Source organism: Bombina bombina, chromosome 2 (assembly GCF_027579735.1).
Source record: "Bombina bombina isolate aBomBom1 chromosome 2, aBomBom1.pri, whole genome shotgun sequence".
Taxonomy (NCBI): Eukaryota; Metazoa; Chordata; class Amphibia; order Anura; family Bombinatoridae; genus Bombina; species Bombina bombina.
The window spans coordinates 1,236,089,270-1,236,095,315 of NC_069500.1; positions in this window are offsets into that span (position 1 = coordinate 1,236,089,270).

The window sequence follows — 6,046 nt, forward strand, 5'->3', positions numbered from 1 at the left end:
CGAAACTAATATATGAGATAGACTCATTACATGCAAAGCAAGATAGTTCAAGCCGTTATTTGTCATAATTGTGATGATTATGGCTTACAGCTCATGAAAACCCCAAATCCACAATCTCAGAAAATTAGAATATTACATGCAATCAATAAAACAAGGATTGTACATAGAACAATATCTGACCTCTGAAAAGTATAAGCATGCATACTGTATGTACTCAGTACAGTACTTGGTTTGGGCCCCTTTTGCAGCAATTACTGCCTCAATGCGGTGTGGCATGGAAGCTATCAGCCTGTGGCACTGCTGAGGTGTTATGGAAGACCAGGATGCTTCAATAGTGGCATTCAGCTCTTCTGCATTGTTCGGTCTCATTTCTCTCATCTTTCTCTTGGCAATGCCCCATAGATTCTATATGGAGTTCAGGTCAGGCAAGTTTGCTGGCCAATAAAGCACAGTAATCCCACGGTCATTGAACCAGGTTTTGGTGCTTTTGGCAGTGTGGGCAGGTGCCAAGTCCTGCTGGAAAATGAAGTAAGCATCCCCATAGAGCTCGTCTGCAGAAGGAAGCATGAAGTGCTCCAAAATCTCCTGGTAGACGACTGTGTTGACCCTGGACTTAATGAAGCACAGTGGACCAACACCAGCAGATGACATGGCTTCCCAAATCAACACAGAATGCGGAAACTTCACACTGGACTTCAAGCATCTTGCAGTGTGTGCCTCTCCATTCTTCCTCCATACTCTGGGTCCTTGGTTTCCAAATGAGATGCAAAATTTGCTCTCATCAGAAAAAAGGACTTTGGGCCACTGAGCAACAGACCAGGTCTGTTTTTCTTTAGCCCAGGTAGGACGCTTCTGACGTTGTTTGTTGTTCAGGAGTGGCTTGACAAGAGGAATACGACATTTGAAGCCCATGTCCAGGATCCGTCTGTGTGTGGTGGCTCTTGATGCATTAACTCCAGCCTCAGTCCACTCCTTGTGAAAGTCCCCAACACTTTTGAATGGCCTTTTCCTGACAATCCTCTCCAGGCTGCGGTCATCCCTACTGCTTGTGCACCTTTTTCTTCCACACTTTTCCCTTCCACATAACTTTCTATTAATGTGCTTTGATACAGCACTTTGGGAACATCCAACTTCTTTTGCAATTACCTTTTGAGGCTTTCCCTCCTTATGGAGGGTGTCAGTGATGGTTTTCTGCACAACTGTCAGGTCAGCAGTCTTTCCCATGATTGTGATTTCTACTGAACCAGACTGAGAGACCATTTAAAGGCTCAGGAACTCTTTGCAGGTGTTATGGCTTAATTAGCTGATTAGAGTGGGACACTTTGAGCCCAGAATATTGCACCTTTTCACAATATTCTAATTTTCTGAGATTGTAGATTTGGGGTTTTCATGAGCTGTAAGCCATAATAATCACAATTATGACAAATCACGGCTTGAACTATCTTGCTTTGCATGTAATGAATCTATCTCATATATTAGTTTAACCTTTTAAGTTGCATTAGTGAAATAAATTAACTTTTGCATGATATTCTAATTTTTTGAGTTTCACCTGTATAGTTGAGCAGCCAGACAAGTGCAAGCAAGCAGGAATCACAAAAGGATGAGTCCTGTAGTGGTCAAGGACTAAGCTGCTGCAGAGGAAATTAAAGGGACGGATACCATTCAGGTAAGAATGTGACAGCAGAAAACAGAAGTGCTGAGTTTAATCCTGGGAATGGATATTACAGGGACACTTCACCTATTTTCTGTAGTGTAGCTCTGGTTCAGTTCCATATGAAGACTGCTCTCAGCTGTAACTTAACAGCCAGGACTTCTGGAGCTTCCTGCAGCTCCGTTGTATATATACGTTGTGCTGTACGATAAACAAAGTACCGCACAATGTATATATATATTGTTATGGCTTAAGGGGTTAAATCTCTTTCTTGGACCCCTTTAATGAAACTTACTTCTGAAATACATATATAACTGTTACAAACAGTTTTGCAAAATGTAATGCTGACATATATTGCTGAAGACAAGTACACACTCCTGAACCTACCTCAATGTGCTCTCCTGGAATAGAGCTCAGTTTTGACAATGAATTACCAAAATAATCTGAAAACAAAACTGATTTTGGCATATAGTTTTAGCTGCACTCATATTAACTAAACACATGACACTAACTTTTTATTTATTGCTTAAGAGAACATTTATTTTATTTAAAAAGTATTTTTATTTTATCAAAACATCCAGGTTATGGTGCCCATATACAAATACATTTTTAGAAGCAAACAGAAAAAGAAATATCATTATAGAAGAGAGATCCAAAGAATTAACACAAAGTATTTATTTAATATTAAGAAACTAGGCAGAATGGAAAAAAGACCTTTCCCTTGCTGTATCCTTACTCGTCCTGGCCTCACTCTCTTCTCACTTATCTTCCTCTCTCTCTTTTCTATCCTACCCTATCCTCCCTATCTCACCCCGGTATTAAAGGACATGAAACCCCAAATTATTATTTCATGTTTCAGAGTGATCATACACTTTTCAACAACATTTCAATTTACTTCTATTATCTATTTTTTTTTTCTTGGTATCTTTTGTTGAAGGATGGCCAATGACATATATGTGCAGCAACCAATAAGCAGCTTTTGAGCCTACCTAAGTATACTTTTCAACAAGGGATACAAATGAACAGGACAAATTACAACCCCAATTCTGGAAAAGTTGGGACAGTATGGAAAATGCAGAAAAATAGTCATTTGAAAAGTCAATTCACCCTGAACTATATTAAAAACACATTCTTAACACATTATTTGATGTTTTAATTTGTTAATTTAATGTATTTTTGAAAAGATACACTAATTCCAAATCTGATGACTGCAACACAAAAAAGTTGGGACAGGGGCAATTTTGGACTAATAGCAAGTTGTGACAAGTTGAAATAAGAAGATGATGTGAAACAGGTGAGGCATTCGTGTAATTATAGTATGTGAGGAGCCTCCAAGAAAGGCCTAGTCCTTCAAGAGCAAGGATGGGTCGAGGCTCACAAATCTGCCAACCGATGTGTCAACGAATAATCCAACACTTTGAGAACAATCTTCCCCAAAGAGAAATCGGTAAGATTTTGGGCAATTCATCTTTTACAGTGCACAATATAATTCAAAGATTTAAGGAATCCAGTCAAATCTTGGTACGTAAAAGGCAAGGCCAAAAATCAATTCTGAATGCGTGACCTCCGATCCCTCAGATTTGAAATGAGCATACATTTTCAAAAATACATTAAATTCACAAAGTAAAACATAAAATAATGTGTTAATAATTTGTTTTCAATACAATACAGGGTGAATAGAATTTTCAAATGACTCTTTTGTTTGTTGTTTTGCATTTTTCATACTATCCCAACTTTTTCAGAATTGGGTTGGTAGATAATAGAAATAAATTGGAAAGTTATTTAAAATAGAATGCTCTTCCTGAATCATGAAAGAAAATAACATGAGTTTCATGTCCTTTAACTCAATAATAAATTGTGCATGCTTAATGTAAATATATAAAGTACTATTTTTGGAAGTGTAATGAGTGGGCTGTGTAATTGCTTGTTTTTTTTGTTTGTTTGTTTGTTTTTTAAAGGGTTTGTTTACAATGTATTTAAATATTTCTTAATGGGAGATGGGGACATCAGTTATTTTTATTTCCTGATTCACATAAAGTAAAACATTTTTTTGACAATGTATTGCTATTATCAAATTGGCTTAAAGGGACACTGAACCCAATATTTTTCTTTCATGATTCAGATAGAGCATGCAATTTTAAGCAACTTTCAAATTTACTCCTATTATCAATTTTTCTTCGGTCTCTTGCTATCTTTATATGAAAAAGAGCTTTTTTCTTGGTTTAGAACTCTGGACAGCAATTTTTGATTGGTGAATGAATTTATCCACCAATCAGCAAGGACAACCTAGGTTGTTCACCAAAAATGGGCCGGCATCTAAACTTACATTCTTGCATTGCAAATAAAGATACCAAGAGAATAAAGAACATTTGATAATAGGAGTAAATTAGAAAGTTGCTTAAAACGTTATGCTCTATCTGAATCACAAAAGAAAAAATTTGGGTTCAGTGTCCCTTTAAGTCTCCTTTGTATCCTTTGTTGAAAGAGCAGTAGCACACTACTGGGAGCTTGCTGAACAAATTGGTTGAGGCAAGAGGCATGTATATACAGTCACCAATCAGCAGCTAGCTCCCAGTAGTGCATTGCAGCTCTTGAGCCTACCTGGTTATGATTTTAACAATGGATACCAAGAGAACAAAGCAAATTAGATAACAAATAAATAAGAAAGTTTAAACCAAAAAAGTAAAGAAGTAGATACCATAGTGTTTTTAAACATGTTTTTATAGTAATAGACCAAGTTTGTTCTCACCAGTGTTTTATGAGGTTTAAATTAAATTATACTGATAATTTTTTTCACTGCAAGTGCTGCCTGTGTCATTCTTTTTTATATCTACATATACATATAGGTAGCTACTACTTTTTTTGTTTAAATTTAACTATAACTGTATGCACTGCAGATGAACTTTAAATTGGTTTAAACATAATTTAGTGCACACCTGCTGCATTATAAATAAGAAAGTTGTTTAAAATTGTGTCTTATCTAAATCACAAAAGTTTATATTTTACTTTACTGTCCCTTCAAGTTTGATTCTTAATATGCTGTCCCTGCGTGTCCCTCTTCCTTTCCCTTAGACAATGTAGCTAAAATTATGCACGTTTAGGGCTAGATTAAAAGTTGTGCGCATGAGCAATATCAGCTATATTAAAGTGCGTTATGGAAATATTAAAAAAATATTAATAATAATTATTAATAATTATTATAGATGTACTAAACAATTCTAAATTATCCATAAAATTGATATATACAGTATATATCAAATGAAGGAGGGGCCTGCACTCAAAGGATTTTTGCAAAAAAAGCCAAGATGATTTGTTTCATAAGAGAAAAACCTCCTATTACGTCTTTACGTTCTCTAAATGCATAACAACAATAAAAACACAAACACTATGCTTGGGAGAAAGACCAGTCACAGTCGCGTTTATTAACATAAACTTCATAACCACAGCTATTTTCAATATTAGGCTACCGTTTGATCAATAAATAACTAGAACTTGTAGCAAGTTCATCCAAATGGTGGCAGCATCTACTCACTATCTTAACCCCTTCTGACCGACGGCCAGGGCCTGCAGTGTGGCACCCAGTTGCTCACGCTCAATGGCAGAAAGAGAGAGAGAGCTGGAATGGGTGTGAGCTCTTCGCCCTGCAATTCGTAAGTGAGAGGAACCTCTAGGCCGGTACCTAGTGGGCTTCACCTCCACATGTTCTATAGGCCATCACTCTTCTCTCTCCCGGCCCGCTCCCAGGGCCCTGACAGACCGCCAGATAGGGTATGTCACATCCGACCCCTACTGACGAGTCGTACAACACGCCAGTAAGAGGTAGAAGACTATATTAATGCCTGGACTTAAAGGGCTAGCTCACTTAAACTTACCCAAGTCAGAAATTGCTAAAGTTCCTCACAATTACCACCTTGTTGCCACCATCGTCTGCATCCTGGGCCAGGTGGGCGGTGTAAATTCCCTTGAAGTCTGGACACAGGAAAAGAGGCTGCAACCAATGCAGCAGGACCCTATAAAGGTAAGCAAAAGACACCCGCCCCCAAACTTGCAACAATATAACCAAACACCTAGAACACTCCAGACTTCAAGTCAGTTATCCCTTAATTTTGTTACAGGTCCACTAGAGGGCCCTGCACTGTCATTATTATTTGAAAAATCCAGTGAGTGCAGTTCCCTCCTTCATTTGATATTATTTGACTGATTGGTTGCGACTTGTAGTTAGAGTGCTGATACCCTGGGATATTGATATATATATAGCATTACATTATACATACATTATATATATTATAGCATTACTGGGCTAAAAGAAGCTGCACCCAGGTGTTAAATCGCCATAGAACAGGCTAACAATGGTATTGAGCCGGCTGTTCGTTCCTGTGAGTGTGCTTCTCTCTG